This window comes from Hemiscyllium ocellatum, chromosome 2 (genome assembly GCF_020745735.1).
Source record: "Hemiscyllium ocellatum isolate sHemOce1 chromosome 2, sHemOce1.pat.X.cur, whole genome shotgun sequence".
Lineage (NCBI taxonomy): Eukaryota > Metazoa > Chordata > Chondrichthyes > Orectolobiformes > Hemiscylliidae > Hemiscyllium > Hemiscyllium ocellatum.
Genome location: NC_083402.1, coordinates 54171402 through 54183493, shown reverse-complemented (window position 1 = coordinate 54183493; position 12092 = coordinate 54171402).

The window sequence follows — 12092 nt, the reverse complement described above, 5'->3', positions numbered from 1 at the left end:
TTAGAGCCATTGGACTGAATTGTACCAAAAACAGTGTAAATGTTGAGGAATTTAATGCAGGATTTCCTTCTGTGAGCTTCAGCAAGTTCTCTTTCACAATTCTCTATCTCACTTCATTATTAAAAATCACACACACCAGGTTACAAACCGATAGTTTATTTGGAAGTACAAGTTTTCTGAGCTCTGCTCCTTCTTCAGGTAGTTAGTGATGCAGGATCATAGGACGCAGAATTTATAATAAAAGATCAAAGCATCATACAATCGATGTGATGTCTTGAACAAACCTAGATAGCTGTTCAGTCTTTAATCACTTAGAATGATAGCCAAGTTTGTTACGCAAGAGGATGGCCTCAACAGGATCACACTACAGGTGACCCCACTACATTGTACACTCTCAAACACACACTCACACGCCCGCACACATGCACACACATACACATTCTTAAACAAGATCACACTCACACAGACTTTCTCTTATACAAATGCTCTCTCTCAGACACACATACACTCACATCATGCTCACACCCTCTCACACTCTGTCACACTCGCGCACACACTCCATCATGCACACTCACACATTCTCTCCCTTTCACATACACACACACACTGTCTCTCTCTGTCTCTCTCAATCACTCTCTCTCCCTCCATCTCTGTCACACGCACATACACACACTGTCTCTCTCTGTCTCTCTCAACCACTTTCTCCCTCCATCTCTCTCTCTCTCTCACACACACACACATATACACACACATATCGATGGACTGAATTTGCATTTGCAGATTTGTATTTGCAGATACATTCTGTTTTGTTCAAAAAGCACACCATCTATAGGCAGTCAGTCCATGTGATATTTTATAAATTCCTATTTTGGAAATAGAACCAGTCTGACTTAAGATTGAGAGACAGACTCTAACTTCACACCTCTAATGCATTGTCTGAGCTGGAATGTCACTTTTTAAAAAAATAATGATAGAAACTTAAGTTGTCTTGGGACTGTGACTTGAAAGAAGTTCTGGGATTTACAAATTAATCAATCAAAACCTAAATCCCCATTCGAAGTGATTAACGATTTAACAACAATCTAGATTTGTTCAACACAATGCATCAGTTGTGTGACACTGATCTTTTACTATAAGTTCTGAGTCCTATGGTCCTGTCCTAGCTACCTGACAAAGGAGCAGCACTCCAAAAGGTTGTACTTTGAAATAAATCTGTTGGACTCTAATCTGGTGTTGTGTGATTTTTAACTTTGCCCAACGGAGTCCAACACTGATACCTCTACATCATCACTTCATTATGTATACACCACACTCTTATAGTTCATGCTATTGTGCACACACCAGCAGTGTCTGTGTTTGCTACTGCTGGAACCTTCTGAGATTTGTACCATTGGGTCTTTATTTAAAGCCCAGATGTGCACCCGGTCAAATGCTTTGAGCCAGGAATTGTCCTTTACAATATATGTAGTTGGAGAGAAATAAAAGTAAAAGTTTGGTGGCGCATAGGTGTCATGGTTGACACTTCATTGCAAACAGAGTTCACATTTGTACATATATTACGCTTTTGTCATCTGATTGATGAATAGTAATTGTAGTTGCAAGCCATGCAATGTTAAAAATATATCTGAAGGAGTGTGACTCTTTCCCTATTGCCCAGCATGGCATAGAGTCTTATTATATTTCAATGTGGAAATATCCCATGTTGGATAGCTTTCAAAAACAGTTTATTAATATTAATGGTTTTGAACAATAAGAAAACAAAGAAACAGCAAACAAAGTAGCTACATATGCTTTTAGGAATAAACAGGAACTGCTTGCCTTTGAGTAACAATGATGTTACAGTCAATGAATGATGACTTCATCCAACACCCATCTATTGGAAGCTGGTGTCAATTAAGTTCTGTATGGGTGGGGTGGGCATGGTCTTGTTGGATCCAACACTGCACTGCTGAAACTCCTCCTATTCAATGTCCTCATCTCCCTCAGTGGAAGAGAGCTGCTGATTTCCCAGCACTTCAGGGTTCATTACAGTCCCTCTTTATCAGTTTGATTTGTGCAGCGCATAATATGTTAGGATTATGTGGCACAATCATTAACATCCAACTTCCTGCCCTACTGCCCGATACAAGGAAACCAGACACTGACAGTTCCTGACATGAAAGTCAGAGAACGTTACTAGTGACTCCAGTTTGTCTCTAGGAGCCAGCAACTTTGACACCTTGCAACATCTCAGGCCACACTCCGGGGTAGTAGTTGCATAGACACTGGTATTTGACACCTGCAATCTCCTCAAACACTCATGGTATGTCTCCAATCCACTTGCAGAACACTTCTGGTCTTCAATGCCTAACTTCAGGGTGCGCTGAAAACTGCTATCGAAATGCTGTGACAAGGAGGGTTTGTGTGCAGGGATAGACACTGAGCTCTCACATTGGAGCATATTGCATCTCCAAGATGGTGGGGAAGTAGGACGCTCCAGACGGAACTCATCTACTTCATCTATTTCTTTTTGTTTTGTTTCCCCATTCTTTTGTCTATTATGCTTTGTTTCTCTCTTCTTTCTTCTTGGTGACGTCCTGAATTCCTGGCCCTCAGTGTGGACTTAGACTCCTGGTCTCAGCATGCACTCAGACTCTCAGTCCCAGTGCAGACTCAGCAAGACATCCTCCCAGTCCAGTGTGGCAGGACTTTGGCCCAGCATGGACTTCCCACCTTGAGGTGCTTCCAGAGCAGTATCCCAGCTTTGAGCTTAAGCCCACTGTGCTCTTGGAGTCAAGGCCCAGTGCAGACTGAAGTCAAGGCGCCAGCATGGACTGAGTTGGAAGGACTATTGTTCTGGAATTTTTATTTCTCTATTTTCTAATTTATTCTTAAGAAATGCAATGTCAGACTTCTTATTTCTTTATTTTTCAATTGTTTCAAATCTGACAGAAAGGAGTTTACATCAAATTCTCACTCCATGATTCTGTTTGATACTTGAGTTGGTCACACTGGATGTCGAAAAGCCCTCTTAGATTAAGGTGGGAGCTTCATCAATGCACTGAAAAGGGATGGATGATGAGATCCATCCCAACTTGCAGTGAAACCTGGAGGAGGTCTGCAGGACAAGTGGCACATACACTTTCCAGACAGCTGAGCCTGTAAGTAATTAAGATATTAAGCTTGAGAGTTCTTCCAGCATTTCAGTTTTCAAGACATTTACTGTCTGGTCTGAAAAATGTGTTGCTGGAAAAGCGCAGCAGTCAGGCAGCATCCAAGGAGCAGGAGAATCAACGTTTCAGGCATAAGCCCTTCTTCAGGAATGAAGAGAGTGCGCCAAGCAGGCTAAGATAAAAGGTAGGGAGGAGGGACTGGGGGGGGGTGGAATGTGACAGGTGGAAGGAGGTTAAGGTGAGTGTGATAGGCCAGAGTGGGGGTGGGGGCGGAGAGGTCGGGAAGAAGATTGCAGATCAAGAAAGTTGGGGGGAGGGGACATGAGGAAGCTGGAGAAATCTGCATTCATCCCTTGTGGTTGGAGAGTTCCTAGGCGGAAGATGAGGCGCTCTTCCTCCAGGTGTCATGTTGCCATGATCTGGCAATGGAGGAGGCCAAGGACCTGGACGTCCTTTGCAGAGTGGGAGGGGGAGTTAAAGTGTTCCGCCACGGGGTGGTTGGGTTGGTTGGTGCTTTTCTTCAGGGAAGAGGAGATGACCTGGGGGTGCAGTGAGAGAGGGACTCACTGAAATCCTTGTAGAGGGAGGAAGAGAGCTTCTTCAAGGAAGGCATCCTTGCAAGAGGATTCGCAATAGGTTAAAATCAACTTGGAGAAAGTGAGGACTGCAGATGCTGGAGATCAGAGCTGAAAAATGTATTGCTGGAAAAGCGCAGCAGTTCAGTGTCTGGTGCCAAATGTATTGAATTTTCTTCAAATTTCCTATATTGTTGCCTAGTGGTTTGCCAACATTGAAGGTGTGTGAAGAAAAAGGGGTTAAGTAGAGAGATGCCTGATCACTCAAGCTGCCTGAGAGTACACTGGATTCTCCTGTCCATACCCTTTGAGCACTTTGCCAAACATTGTTGGGGAAGTTCATAATTCAATGATGGCTGTGTCAGTAAACCTCCCTGTGGAATCTGGTCAGGTGTGAAAGCCTGTCTAACCATTTTGCTGGAAAGTTCTTCACAAGCCTTCCAAACACAACATTCATATTTTACAGAGTTCTGCATGCATAAAAGCATTGCGGGATTGTAAGGATGGAGCATTACCTGTTGGCCACAAGCACCATCTCACGTTATTCACTCTGTAGTTAAGCTGCGTAAATGTTATCATTTATGGAGCGAAGAATCAAAAGTGATATGTCTAAGTTTTGCATATTGGGCTTCTGTAAAGGTTATAAATAATATGTATGATTTCACAACCTTTTTGAGCTGCTTAAAATTGTTTTTTTTAGAATATTGTAGCCTATTAAAAGAAGTTATATAAGGATCTCAACTTTATTATCTTGGGATCCAGATGCAACAGAGATTTTTTAAGTTCAGTACTTGTGCAACATTAGAAATACCATATCTTTACAACTAATCAACATGAACCAAAGAACTGAAAAAAATGGCCTGGGTTCTGCAAGTTACAGCTTGCCACACAAGACCATGGGATGCTGATTCTATGAGATTGCAATACTAGTGACAAATCAGAAGTGCAGTGGTAGACTTGAATGAACATTCAATCAGTAAGAAAGGCTTGTACTACGTGCTTTCAACCAGAGACTGCTTTGCTTTGTTCTTGTGACAACCTTCAGTTTCTAACAGTGATATTAATCTGGACTGGTTCCCAAAAGTAATATCTGTGGACTGTTAGGGTAAGTTACAAGGTCAGTTAAATATATAGTACTTTTTAAAAGTCTCCTAAGCTGCTTATTGCTAGTTTTTTTAGCTGGTGTATTTAACATAATTTATTGCTACTGTGTTTGAAAGTCAAGATTGCAGTTTACTTTATTCAAATAAACAATGAATAAATCACAGGTACGTGTGGAAATTTTAACTACGTTCCTGCCTTGGTACTCTGTTGCACATTCTTTTTAGGATCGCAACAGGCAACTGTTTTATAACAGATACAAAGATCATCCGGCTTTCTGAACAGTAAAATTACTTGTTCAGTTTGCTCAGTAAATTGTTCATTAAATGAGAGGTGTTTGTTTAAAAATCCCTGCTCAATGATCAATTTGCTGCACAATTTGATTTAAGAGTTCCATTCATAGTGGCACCAGGATTATTTACCTCCACATTGAGAGTGCATTCCATCAATTCGCTTCTGAGTGACAGAACTGCTTGGGTAACTCTTACAACGGTCCCTAAGAGGAAGAAGCTGTTACAGGGGATTAATTACAAGCAAGACTGCCATGGAGTTTCAATCAATTTGATTGAAGAATAATTTTGCACAACTCTAATTCTAATACCTGTGATTCTAAATCTGAACCTTTGAAGCTGAAAGAATGATATGAGGGATTTTTTTTTGCCATATTTGCAGGTAAAAATAAATCTGCAAAATTGTAAAAGAATAGGAAAATTCATAATACTCAGATTTGAGAATTTTTTTATTCATTCATAGAATGTGGCCAACATTTATGGAGCATTCCTCATTGCCTTTGAGAAAGTGGTGGTGAGCTGCCTTCTTGAACTGCTGCAGTTCAGTAGATGTAGCTCAACTCACAATGCTGTTGGGGAGGCATTTCTAGAATTTTGACCCTGTGATAGAGAAGGGAAAGTGATATATTACCAAGTCAGGATGGTGAGTACTTTGGAGGGGTCTTGCAAGTGGTGATGTTCCCATTTATCTAATGTCCTTATCTTTCTAGACAAGAGTAATTTTTGCATTAGAAAGATGCTAAGGAGCCTTGGTGAATTTCTGCAATGCATTTTGTAGATGGTAAACACTGCAGCGACTGAACACTTGTGCAGGAGGGAGTGCTGCTTTGTCCCGGATGCCTTCAAAATTCTTCAATGTTGTTGGAGTTGCAGTCATCCAGGCAAATGCAGAATATTCCATTATGCTCCTGGCACGTGCCTTTTAGATGGTGGAGAAACTTTGGTGAGTCAGGAGGTGAGATACTCACTGTAAGATTCCTAGCCACTGACCTTGGCGCTGTCAACATATCTGAGCACCAGTACCTCAGGCTTATAGGTCAGGTCACTGGGTATATCTGTAGCTTCATGGGACAAGTCTTCCTTCCCAGTGGAGCAGGTGGGCACACACTGTCAATGGCCAACAGGTTGCTTGATACTGGAGGTGATTCCCAACTATAGATTACTCCTCTTAATTAAATAAGGTCCAATCTTCTCCTACAAGTAGAAAAAACCGAAACGTGAGCATTCCTCATGGCTTGTGTGGAAAGGAGAGAGGGTATTAGTTGTGAAGGGTGCATGAGAATATTGAAAGCTGAGGATTCAGTGTTGACTTTCTAAGTGGAAATCTGAGGCCCTGCAGAGAAAGGAATGAGTGACGTTGCAAGGTATGTGAGCCTGAGGAGTGATGTGAAAAAGTCAGAGTGTTGATTTAGTACCTGAAAGTATTGTACCATTCAACTTTCTTGCCTGCCTGAAGTCCTAGATGCTCTTGATGCATTGTTTCCTTGTGGAGTTAATGTACTCCTGCTTCTTGGTCACTTTCATCCAGGACAACCTGGTTGGAGAGGTTGTCCTTTTCCTCTCGTCCTTTGGAAAATTTACTTCAATGCATCCCATCAGATTCCACAGCATGGGATCCTGCAGCAGCCATTGTAGGCCTCTTCTCCATTCATGTACTACAAATCCAAAAGTTGAGGTACCATTTTAACTTGTTTTCCACTCCCTTTAATTGGAAATTCTCATTAAACAGTTTGTTATGCATTTCCCTGTGCTCCCTAATTGATCAGGAGCCTGGAGCTCAAATGTTAACTCTGTTACACTTAGAAAGAACTATGTCATAGCCAGTCCATTATCAAAATTGGTTTCCAACCACAAATGGCCTCACTATTTCAACAGGGTCCAGGCAGACAAAAATCTTCCCTTTGCAATCCACCGACCATTTAATTGTCCGATAACCTAGGCTGATTGTTCGTGTGGTTACAATATGTTCTTGTAGAAATTAAATCAACTTGCAATTTACTAAATTATTCTGAGATGCCCAACTTCAAAACAACCACTTGTTGCAAAAACCCATCATGGAGGCTAGACAATGTCATATTACATGTTCCACCCTTTTTGGCGTAAGGCCTATTTGTATAATGTCAGGTAGTGGTGTGTACAGATTATTCATGAGTCTAAATTGCAAAGGAATTGTATCAATATGAACATATTGTAGTCTGGGGCAATGGATTGTGAAATTAAAGGCTTTAACTTTATTTCCATCACATGCCTGACTCAGAATTGCTCCCGCTCTTACCAGCTACTGCTGGCATGTATTGGAAGAATTTGCAGGTTAATAATGAATCTGTTTGGCTGCATTGTGGATGCACATTACTTGGCCAATAGATCTGGTGTGGGACTCAAACCCAGAGGATTTGACTCAGAGGTTCAGATAGTGCCCACTGTACCACATTACCTGTCCCCTTTGCATAACATTAAAGAAAAGTATAATATTAGCAAATATTTTCTCTGTTTCTGGTTTACAGATGATCTAACAGAGAACTGTTAAGTAACACGGTTAACGCACCCTGATTGTCAATAATTATTAGCAAGTCTTGTTCAAGAAACACAACCAGTGTAATTAAGTTCACTGTCTGTTAGTCGATGAGATACCATAGGTTAATTTTCAGGCTGTAGTCTCATCTAGGGTCATGATATTGCATAAACTTCTTGAAGAGATTATTGCCTCATAATCATACCAAGCTATCCATAATTCTTCAATAATTTAATTATCTGAATGTTTCTGGCAAAGTGAAAGAGATTCACTAAAGAATAGCACAGCACACATTTGTGCTCCACATCCACATAAATAATTAACACCTGAATGGCTGCAAAGATTTACTCATTGAAGAGATTTATAAGTAACAGTGTTAGGGATTGTACTTTACTGAATTGGCTTTACTCAGTTGAAACAATACGATGCAAAATATTTAACAATAATTTATGTATGGAGACAAATGTCCCAAAGTCAGTTATTCCAAACTAATTAAAGCAATGATGCTAAGATGTGATCTCAGAGACATGAATTTGCTTTCTGCTACCGACTATTTTTAAGTCAGCAGGCAATGAATGAGCTATGTGACAACCCCTACACCAATTCATCTGCTGCTCCTGGCATATCACTAGCCACCATTTTGAAACCGACTTCAGGAAGACTGAAAGCTGTAAAGAATTTCTCTATTTTTCTTTTTCCCCATGAAACACATCCCATGTCTTTGATTCAATAAAGGGAATTCAACTGCTATCACAAAACTAAGCAACGGGGTCAGTTAACTCTATTAGCTGAATGGTTAGTTTGCATTGTAGAGTGATGTCAGCAATGTGGATTTATTTCTCACACTGGCTGAGCTTACCACGAAGGACCTGCATCTTAACCTCTTCCTGTGTGAGGCATGGTGACCCTCCGGTTAATCCACCACCAATTGTATCTTCCTAATGAGAGAGCAATCCTGTGACTTGATAGTATTATGGCAATTTTGCCTTTCACAAAACAATGACAGAAGGTAAATTGTGAGGAAGATGCATGAATGCTTGAAGTAAAGTTCTCTGTTTTGGTAAAAAAAACATAATGTTTCTTAAATGGTGAGAGGTTGAAATGTGCTGGTGTCCAAAGGCTCCTTGCTTATGAGTTACTAAAAGTTATCATACAAGTGTAACAATCAAAAAGGAAACAGAAATATTGAAAATAGGACTAGAATCCTTTACCTCCATGTAATATTCCTGCTCTCTTCCCATGTCCTTTGATGTTTTTCAGAGTCAATTACTCTATCTATTTCTTACTTACATTCAGTGACTTGAGGATATGTGGTATATTGTCTTTCATTACATGGGCGGGGGGGGAGTTGTTGGAATATAAGTGTAAACAATCATCCAATTGTATGGAGCCTTAGTGAATGTTGTGTATAGTTTTGAACTCTTTATCTAAGGAGGGGTATACTTGGCATAGATTCATCAGACTTAGACACAAGGTAGTGAGATTGTCTTTACGCGGAGAGATCAAGGAAACTGAAAGCTTATCTTTGACAAATAAATGATGATCTCATTGATACTAGCAAACATCCTGTAGAGTATTACAGAATTGACATAGGTAGGATACTTCGCCTGGATTCCTCAGGGTAGTGACCTCGTGATCTTAAGTTTCTTCATCAATAACCTTCTCCATTATAAGGTCAGAAGCGAGGATGTGGATTGCGCAGTCATCAATGTACAGCACCATTTGCCATTCCTCAAATTCTGCAGCAACCCTTGTCCAAATACAAAAGGATCTGAGCAGCATTCAAAAATTCCCGCAGTGATCTCCTGGACTGAGATGATTGACTTTTTAACAATGACAATTATTCTACTTTGTGTTTACTAATAGTCCATGCAGCAGTGAACTTTCCTGACAATTCTCATTGTGTCCAATTTTGAGAGGGCTCCTTGCTGCCACACTCAGTCAAACGCTGCCTAGATGTCTAAGGTAGTCACTCTTTACTCACCTTTGGAATTTAGCTCTTTTGTTCATATTTGGACCTGGGCTGTAATGATCTCAAGGCAGAAACCACACTAAGCAGGTTAGCAAATTATTCCTTTGCAAATGTTGCTTGATCACACTGTCGATGTCTCCTTTCATCAATTTGCTGATGGTTGGGGATAGACAGACAGAGAGGACAGTAATTGACCAGCTGCATTGTCCCTACTGTGTGTGCAAGGACCTGTCTGGGGAAATTTCCACATTGTCATGTAAAGCCCAGTGTGGTACCTTCACTAGAACAGCTTGGCTAGACATGCATCTTGTTGTGGAGCAAGTTTTCAGTAATACTACTGGAATATTGCTGCCTATAGCCTTTTCAGTATTCAGTGTCTTTTGTCATTTTTTTGATATCATAGAGTGACTTTAATTCATTGAAGACTGGCTTCTGAGATGCTGGAAACCTCAGGAGATCAATGTGTATTATCTATCTAGTATGTCTGGCTGAAGATGAATGCAAATGCCTTGTCTATGCTTGCTTCTTCCACATTGAAGGTTATAATATTTGTGGAGCTTCCAGGTCATATTGGTTATTTAATTGTCCACTACCATTCATAAATGGATGTGGCAGAACTTAGATCTGATCCACTGATTATCAACCTGAGTTGTTGACTCACCAGGTCGATATCTCACTTTTAGGTGTTGCTGTTCTGGGCATGTCCTCTTGCAATTTTTATGGAATAGAGTTCTGTATTCCAATTTAGTCTGATTAATGTTCTATAAAAGATTAGCATACCCCTTTGCTATTGTATTTGTACCTCTGTTAACAAATGTCAAAGATCCCATATAATTCTGAACCTTTTGAATTTGACCTGCAACTTTGAAAGCTTATATACATCCTCAAGTCCCAGTGTTTCTGCAGCATCTTTAAAATTTAACTTATGTTAAGTTGTCTTATTCTTTACTGACCAATATCTTCTGTCTTATGGCAATCAGAAACCAGGTACACTCTGAAAAATTTGTATTGGAATCTTTCTGAAGTCCTGATGCATGACAGTTGTATAACAGAATGGTTTGGGAAGGATTAATGTTGGAGATGCATTGAGCTTCAATTAATCTAATGATGTCACATAGAATTTTGGCTGGAGAAGAAGGAATCTGGCACAAGATCCCATTGGATACAGACGTGTCATCTCCAGCTTCTGCTTGTATCTTCAAGTTATGTCCAATGAGTTAACGTTAATTATACCTCTTGACATCATGCAATAAACTGCATCTAGCTACATCTTCTCATTAAAACTCCAATTGTTGTTTTTCCTCTGCCACTGCTAATTAGATAGGCCCTTGGACTCAGCATAGGGCTGTTTAACTTCATTGTAGTTTTGTTTGAAAGAGTAGAGAGGAGAATTGGTGTCAACACTCTACCTAAATCACAAGCCACCAATGGTTGGTATATGACGTGATATTGTTGTATAAATATCTCACGATAATGATAGTGAATAAAATCCATTCAGAGCAGGAGAAAATAAACCAATTCAGAAAGATCGTCAGTTCACCACAAAGAATATAATCACTGAGAAGTCACAGTTGGTACCTGAAATCAAGCATTCAACAATACATGTGGAAGCAGCAGCATTCTAAAACAGGGGTGGGCAAGTAATTCTTCCGAGGGGCCACATGAGAACTCTGAGTTGTTTTGGAGGGCATAACCAACAATAAATTGAACATAATTCTGCTCAGTATTAATTTTCTCCCATTGTAAAAAGTACTAAAATATATAGTTTTGCACTGAAACTTGTAATCAAAAGAATAAGGATATTCTGTTATAATAAAGATATGAAATTGTGGAGTGGGTCAAAAAGAGAAGAAATAAACAGTAAAACCAATAATTTCAGTATTTCATTTTATTTTCAACATGTTAATCTCACAAACCAATAATGAAAAGTTGTTTCATTATTGTTCAGTATTACAAACAACAAACAACTCTATACAAAAAGCAATAACTGCTTTTGATGTTTTTCAGTTCATTTTACTTGTTTAGTGAGAAATATCCAGTTTTTTTTAGGTTTGAACAAGTGCACTGACATCTGGTTGAATGTCTGAGGTGGATATGCGAAGGACAGCTGAGAGGTGATCATCACTGATAGAGGATCTGTATTTGCATTTGTTGAACTTCATCACTGAGAATGTCTGCTCGCATATAAAGGTAGGTCCAGAGAGGACTAGAATCTTCTGAGCATGCCTCCTTGTGTGTGGAAAGTTCTCTTCTTTGAGGCAAGTGTAAAAATCGAACAGTGAGACTGACCTAAAGTACTCTGCCAGAAGTGTGTCAGACTACAGGTCAATGAGTTCACGCTGAACATCACTAGGTGCTTTCTCCACAATGCATGTAAATGGGGAAGAAATCATGTGCATTTCATTCTCAACCATTTAAAAGTCTTGAAATCACCTTGAAAATTCACTATGCAGTGCTTCTAACATTAGGTGAGTACCTGTGAAGGTGATC